Source organism: Mercurialis annua, linkage group LG7, assembly GCF_937616625.2.
Source record: "Mercurialis annua linkage group LG7, ddMerAnnu1.2, whole genome shotgun sequence".
In the NCBI taxonomy this organism is placed as follows: Eukaryota; Viridiplantae; Streptophyta; class Magnoliopsida; order Malpighiales; family Euphorbiaceae; genus Mercurialis; species Mercurialis annua.
The window spans coordinates 5,122,722-5,129,800 of NC_065576.1; the positions used below are offsets into that span (position 1 = coordinate 5,122,722).

The 7,079-nt window shown below is 30.4% G+C and overlaps 1 long non-coding RNA gene across 1 annotated transcript; it reads left to right on the forward strand.

The window, feature by feature from the left end:
* Positions 1-3,709: 3,709 nt before the first annotated feature.
* On the forward strand, positions 3,710-5,142 carry LOC126656232 (uncharacterized). The gene is made up of 3 exons (XR_007633182.1): positions 3,710-3,930; positions 4,019-4,147; positions 4,927-5,142. It is a non-coding gene; the product is annotated as an uncharacterized LOC126656232 (long non-coding RNA).
* Positions 5,143-7,079: the final 1,937 nt, after the last annotated feature.

A 7,079-nucleotide genomic window follows, 5' to 3' on the forward strand; every position in this document is an offset into this window, starting at 1 on the left:
TCAAACACAGATACTGAGATAAACAATTGTTTTTCGGTTCCCATCAAGGAGTTCGTGCGTGTATATATAGAGAACTAAACCATAGTCCAATTACAACTCATCCGAGAGAAACCAAACCCTAATAGGACGACCTTAAAATCCCCTGCAAACGGTTCCTAGTTTTAATCTTCCAACTTTTAATCTCATCCGTTCAAGATCGTTTCTAATTATATTTTTTTCCAATTTAATAGCAAAACAAATTATTAACTTAATTCCAAGTTGTGACGCGGAAAAGGACCCTGTTAATGGTTTGGCATGTGAGGCAAATGGGTGTTCTGATGACGTTGAAACCTTACTATATATTCTTATGCTGAAATTATCGGCAATGGAACCTCAACTGTTTCTGATGCTGAAACTGGAAAGGGCTTTGTAGCTGCTATCAATAATAGTCTTGAAATTTGAGAATTTATTAATCGGGAAATCTGAAAATGCAGATGCTTTGTATTTATGTGTATATTTGTTATCACTATACCAAATTACGACTTTCCCGGCTAATTATTAGGGATGGTTTTAATAAGTGCCACTAACTTATAAAACGTGAGACTTAACGGCATTATTTTGAATTTCGTAGATATATAGAGGCGGTTTAAAGCGTCTCTACGTTTATTAAGGGTGAAAAAGGAAACTTTCAAATTTCTTTCACGATGCTCACTCTCTTATCACATTTTAACATTTTCACAGCATTCAAATGTTTTCTCTTCGATCCTTTTTGTTCCTTTTCAACCATATTATAACAATCCATGGATGATTCAAAGATTAATTGATTCAGCGATACACAATCTTCTTCTTTGCTGATTTGTTCATCGATTTAGAAATCTATAGTGGTGCTCAAAATCCGTGGGAATCGATTGTGAGGTTAGTAGCGAGATTAAAACTGATTTTGACTTTGTTTTAGGTTTTAATCCATTGATTTTGTTTTGTTTTAGGTTTTAATCCACTGATTTTGATTTTGTTTTAGGTTTTAATCCACTGGTTTTGATTTTGTTTTAGGTTTTAGCTTACTCTCCTCTTCCATTTGCAGATTTTATTTTCCACTCTCCATCTCTCTTTATCACTTCGGTCAGATCAAGGTAGTTTTTCTTTTGTACTGTAAGAAAAACTCTAGCGTTTTTTGATAGATTTGAGAAATCCCAGAACTTAATATGTAGCTCTAAATGCGGAATCAGTTTTGATTCATTTTCTCTGATATTCGTTTCCGATGAATCTGGATGCCGTGGTAATCACCAGTTTATAATTTCAATTTGTTTTTATTTTAGGTTTTGATGAATTGATTTTGATTTTGCAATCACCACTCTATAATTTCAATTAGGTTTTATTTTAGGTTTTGATAAATTCTTTCATAGTAGGTTTAAAAGAATTTATATGCATAAGTTGAAAGTTCTAAAGTGTCAGTTGCACATCATATTTATCATTTCTCTCAATCAATTTCAATTTGTTTAGCCTTTTAATATTTAGTATGTAGCTCATAATGGTAGATTATCAGCTCAGTTGTTCCTCTTGATGTTCATTTTTTGTTGGCTTTTCCCAGCTTATTCAAGTGGCCTTACTGTTGTTGTAGTCCATAAAATAAGTTGAAAATATTTTAAACAATGGAAACACCTCATTCCTGATCAAAGTTAACCTTTATATTATATACGAGTGGCTCTTCTTTACCTTTGTTTTGTTTTATAATTTGTATTTTGTTAAATTGCCTATGCAGGCAATAATTCTAGCATTAAATGCCTCATACTTCCTGAAAGTCGGTGGCCATTTTGTTATTTCAATAAAGGTCAGCTTCTCGACATTCCTATGTGACTCATTTAGCTTTTGATTCTTAGACTGCAATTATAAATCTAAATGGTTATATTCTACAGGCGAACTGTATTGACTCTACTGTTCAGGTAGCGGCTGTGTTTGAAAGTGAAGTAAAAAAGACGGCCTAGTGCAGTTCAAGCCTTCCGAACAGGTGACTCTCGAGCCATTTGAGCGAGACCATGCTTGTGTTATCGGTGGCTATAGGATGTCAAAGAAGCATATAAATTCTTTAACACTGATAAATATGATGTTCATTCTCTTGTGACAATTATTATGGATATTGATCTATGTGTTATTTGAAGTGATAATGTTTAATTTTGCTACATTAACTAATTAATTTTTTGTTCTCTTTGTTTTAGGAATTCAGAGCAGATATTGCTACAGTCTTCACCGCTGAAGTGAGTCATTGATCTTTATCGTTCTTTAACATCTTTTTGTTTGCTTTTATGGCTTGAAATTTTATTGGCTATCAATCTGATTTGGCATCTTAATTTTACTTCCTTTGTTGAGACACAAGTTAGGTTTTAATACATTGCGCTTAGTCTTTTAGTTTTTGTGCCCTGTTACTTTATATTTCTACTGCCGTTTCTTCTTTTTATTCATTGAAATTCATTTCAACTTAATTAATTTGTTTGAAAATAAATTTAAGATGGAACTGAAACTAATATTTGGTATTTTCTGAATACCAATTTGGATGTAATTATGTTTGAATGAGAATGAGTTTGTTTAAAACTGTCTAATTATCATTCAAGTAAATATATATACGTTTAATGCAAGTAAATATATATACGTTTGTTTTTCTTAATGCAGATATAATCACTGCCAATCCAGTAAAGAAGCTATTAAGCTTCTTCAAATCTAATGAGTTCTCTAAAGAGAGGAACTGGGTGGTAGCAACATTACTAAGCTTTAAATTTTTAAGGTGTTTCTCACATCTTTTCTGACTGACGTACTGGTTGAACCTAAGGTTAGTTTATCACATTCAAATATACCTACATTTCCTTTCTATTTCCAGAAATAGAACTTTGAAACTCTATGTTGCTGACTTTGAATTGATTTTATATTTATAGGAATTTGATTTTATTAGTTGGCTATAATTATTTGTTTAAATTGGAAACTATCTTTAGTAGTTTAGATTTTCAACTTTCCTTGGTTGCTATATATTTGTAAATATATACCATAGATATATTAATCTGCTGAAATTAGGGGATGTGATTTATTTGTTACCATAATTAAGGAGATTTTTAGTGTTAATTAATGCATGAATTGCTGAATCTTTTTATGTTTTGTTTATTTTGGTATCTTTTGTCAACTATAGATGTTTAGATTGTCAAATATCTTTAGTTGTTTAGATTGTCAATTTTCCTTGGTTGCCATATATTTATAAATATGTATCATAGATATATTATTCAGCTGAGATTAGGGATGTGATATATTTATTACTAGAATCAGGGGATGTGATTCCTTGGTTGCCATATAATTAATACATGAATTGCTATTACAGAGACTTTAGGGGTTTATTATAAATTAAACATTTCAAGAGACTTTAGGGGTTTATTACAGGGAGCATAATACTTAACTTTTTGAATGTTTCTAATTTACTCAGTATTATTTTAAATTATTTTTCTTACTTTAAGATAAATCATAAAAGTTGATATAAAATTATTAATAACTAAACTGTATTTCTTTTTACAGGATAAAGCATCTGCTCTTCAAGTCGAACGTAGTCAAAATTCGAACAATAGCATAACAGAAGTTAATGAACAAATATTTCAAGAAGTGATGGGTAAAGAGCACAATGGTCGCGTGAGGGGTCTAGGTTTGGGGCCAACACCTAGAAGTTATTTTGGAGCAACATCTTACAATGTGGCAGAAAAATGAAAATCTTCTACAAGCTCAAATCAATCAAACGAAGTGGCAGTACTTAAAGAAACACTTCAAGAGATGACATCTAAGTATGAAGAAGTAAGCAAAAAATATGAAGTTTTATCAACTAATCATGAAGGTGTATCTCAAACGCTATTTGCTTTGGCGAACTTTGTATCTGAAAAGTTCCCTGGACAACATTGGATGCCATCACAAGTGAACAAATATCAGGTTTATGAACATATTTGCTTTGGCTAAATTTTTAGGTGCCTATATGATACTTTAGAATGCTAATTGGTTTAATATTATAAATTATCAGTTCAATGATGACGGTAGCGGTGGAAATGTGCAACAAGATGTTTCATCACGTTTAAGTCGAGGTTTTGGTAGCAATGAAGCTTGATATAGAAGTTTTGATTGTTCTGTTTATGAAGCCTCTATCGGTAAGGTAAGATGATTCTGCTATTGAATTCTGCTCTTTAGAAACTGAAAGTCCCTGTCTCTCTTTGCTCAATTTCCAAGTCAGTAATTTTGATAATTATAATTAAAAAAGAAAAGAAATAGCAGATTAGGCAAAGATTAAAACTTATCATAATCTCTATTAGTGCCTTACTTAACATAGTTATTTGGTTTGTGTTTGTGTAGATTTTGGATGAGAATTGGATTTATGTTTTTGTTCTTGTTTTGGTATTAGTCTACTGGGTTTCTTTCATTTTTGGCAATGAGTTTTGAGATTTGTTTTCTTGATTTATATTTTATTGCTATAAATAACTTCTTGGATTGCTTGGTTTAGTTCCTTAAGTTCATATATGTTTAGCTGGAATCAAATGTTTGAGAGACTAACTATTAAAATTTTAGACTGCTGAAACTTGTTCATATTATCAAAAGATTTACTACTAAAATTTTCACTTTATTACCTGATTTAAATAGTTATTGATCTACTTTGCACATAAACTTATTGAGTTTCATGTTTCGTTATTCCATTTATGTTTATAACCTAATTTGGTAATAATTGTCGTTTTTATGTTTTTTGTTTTGGCATTTTTCGTTTTCTTTTCGATGCAAACAGTATAAATGCTTGAACTTATTTGTATTAGCCTATCAATGCTTGAACTTATTTGTATTAGCCTAAGTATCAATGCTTTTATTGATAAGTATGCTCTTGGTTATCTGATCTGTGAGTCTAATTACTAAAAAACATATAATCGAATAAGTGTTTGTATGCAGGTGCTGCAGAGTCAGAATTGGATGAGATTTTTTGAACTATGGAATCACCTTAAAGATTTTGAGAAGGAAAAGGGCCAAAAGCTGATTGAAAATTAAGGAGAAATAGATTAGCATAAATGTATAACTTTGGATATTTTCAGTTTTGATATCTTTAAAACAATACATTTGAATGTTAATTTGAAGATATTGGGTAGATATTACAATCAAATTTTTGTATTTGCTTTTGTTATTGAAGTTTAAAACTACTGGTGATCAAAAAAAAAAAAGTTTAAAACTACTGAATTTTTCTATAATATTCTGATGACATTTTACAAATTTAGAAAAAAATACTAATTAGCTTATAACCGCCCCTATAAACTATATATACTATAATATCTATCCCGGCAGTTGATATAACCCGTCGCTAGAAAATTATGATTAAATAGAGTTTCACTCTTAAAGGCGGTTAGAACCGCCACTACAAACCGTAGATAAAATATTACATACCCCGGCGGTTGTCATAACTGTCTCTAAAACATAGCGACAGTCAAAAAAACGACGCTCTTGAGACGGTTTGGAAGACTGTCTCAATGTTTTGTAGAGACGGTTTAAACCGCCCCTATAGCCCTTAAAAACCGCCGCTAAAAACCAATTTTCTTGTAGTGGTATATATTGTTTCATGTCTAGGGACAAAGTTTATAATTTATGATACGCAGCCTCCTTACAACAATGCTCGGCTTTCCCCCCTGCCTATTGAAATGGAACAGTTAATGATGCATTTTTGTTTAACTGTTACATAAAAAATTGGATTCACCAGTTTAAGTGTATTTATGTCATAAATTTCACAAAAATATGGCATAAATATAAATTTAATGTCAATTAGTAAATTATTATATATTTAAAATTAAGTTAATTTCCATTATGTTAGTAAAATCATTATCTTTTAATTTACACCATCAAAAATGAACTAATAGTTTATTAAAAGTAAATTATATAAGTTTTTTTATTGTGGTCAGTGTAAACTTAATATAAACTCAACGTTGAATTAATTTCAACTTAATGTAATTTTGTTTATAAATTGTTATAAATTTAAAATTAGTTAGGTCTAATTAAATTAATTTATTAATAAATTTAAAATAAATTTTTAAAATGAGAAATAGACTATTAATAAATTAAAAATAAAATTTTAATTTTTTTCCGCAATGGTTGGTGCGATGCAGAGCATATAAAATGATTTTTTTTTTCAAAAACCGTATTTTTAGATATTTTGATATAAATTGGACCATTTTTAAATATTCCCTAATACGCTTCTAAAAAGTCCCTAATTCGTATGATCCAAAAATCAGAGCATCTCAAATTTTGGTTTTCCATAATGCTAACCTTTCTAAGAGGGTCAACAATCTCCACCTTCCTTCTATATGAAGAAATATTCAGATAAAACAAAAAATTTAGACCTGCGCGTACCATATGAATTAGGGAGCAAGTAAGACCGTATAATTTCAGAAGTAAATCTCTGCCTTCGTAGTGATAATGCTGTGTTTATGTGTACAACGTATCAATTTTAATAGAAGGGACAAATTCATCCTATTTAATTATAGAGATAGCTTATTTTGAGTATGGGAGAATTATAAAAAAAATTATTTTAGTGAGACATTTCTGAAAAAAAAAAATGAGCTAAAAATATTAGATAAGAGCACTTTTGAGGGATTTGTGTAAATTGTTCTAAAAAAACTCACCAAATACAATATCTCAAAATGAATTTGGCCAATTAAATAAGAAAACATTATTATAATAACGCAACAATTATATGAATTTTTAGTAAGTGAAATAAAAATGGGCCATAAAATTTGACAAAAAAGCCCACACTATGTTAATAAAGAAGTCCATACTAGCCTGTCAAACCCTAATTCTAACAAACCAAAAACACAAATTGCTAAGTTGCAATAGCCATGCACATTCTTGAGTTGCCATTGCCGCTGCTCTATACTCTGCTTCCGTACTTGATAATGAAACTGTAGGTTGTCTCTTGCTGCACCAAGAGATGGGTCCTGTTCCCATGTTAAACACATAACCTGTAGTGGAGCGCCTCGTATCGTGATCACCAGCGTAATCAGCATCACAATAGCCGTTAATCTCAATCTTTCCTTCTTGTTTGTATAGTATACCATGATTCA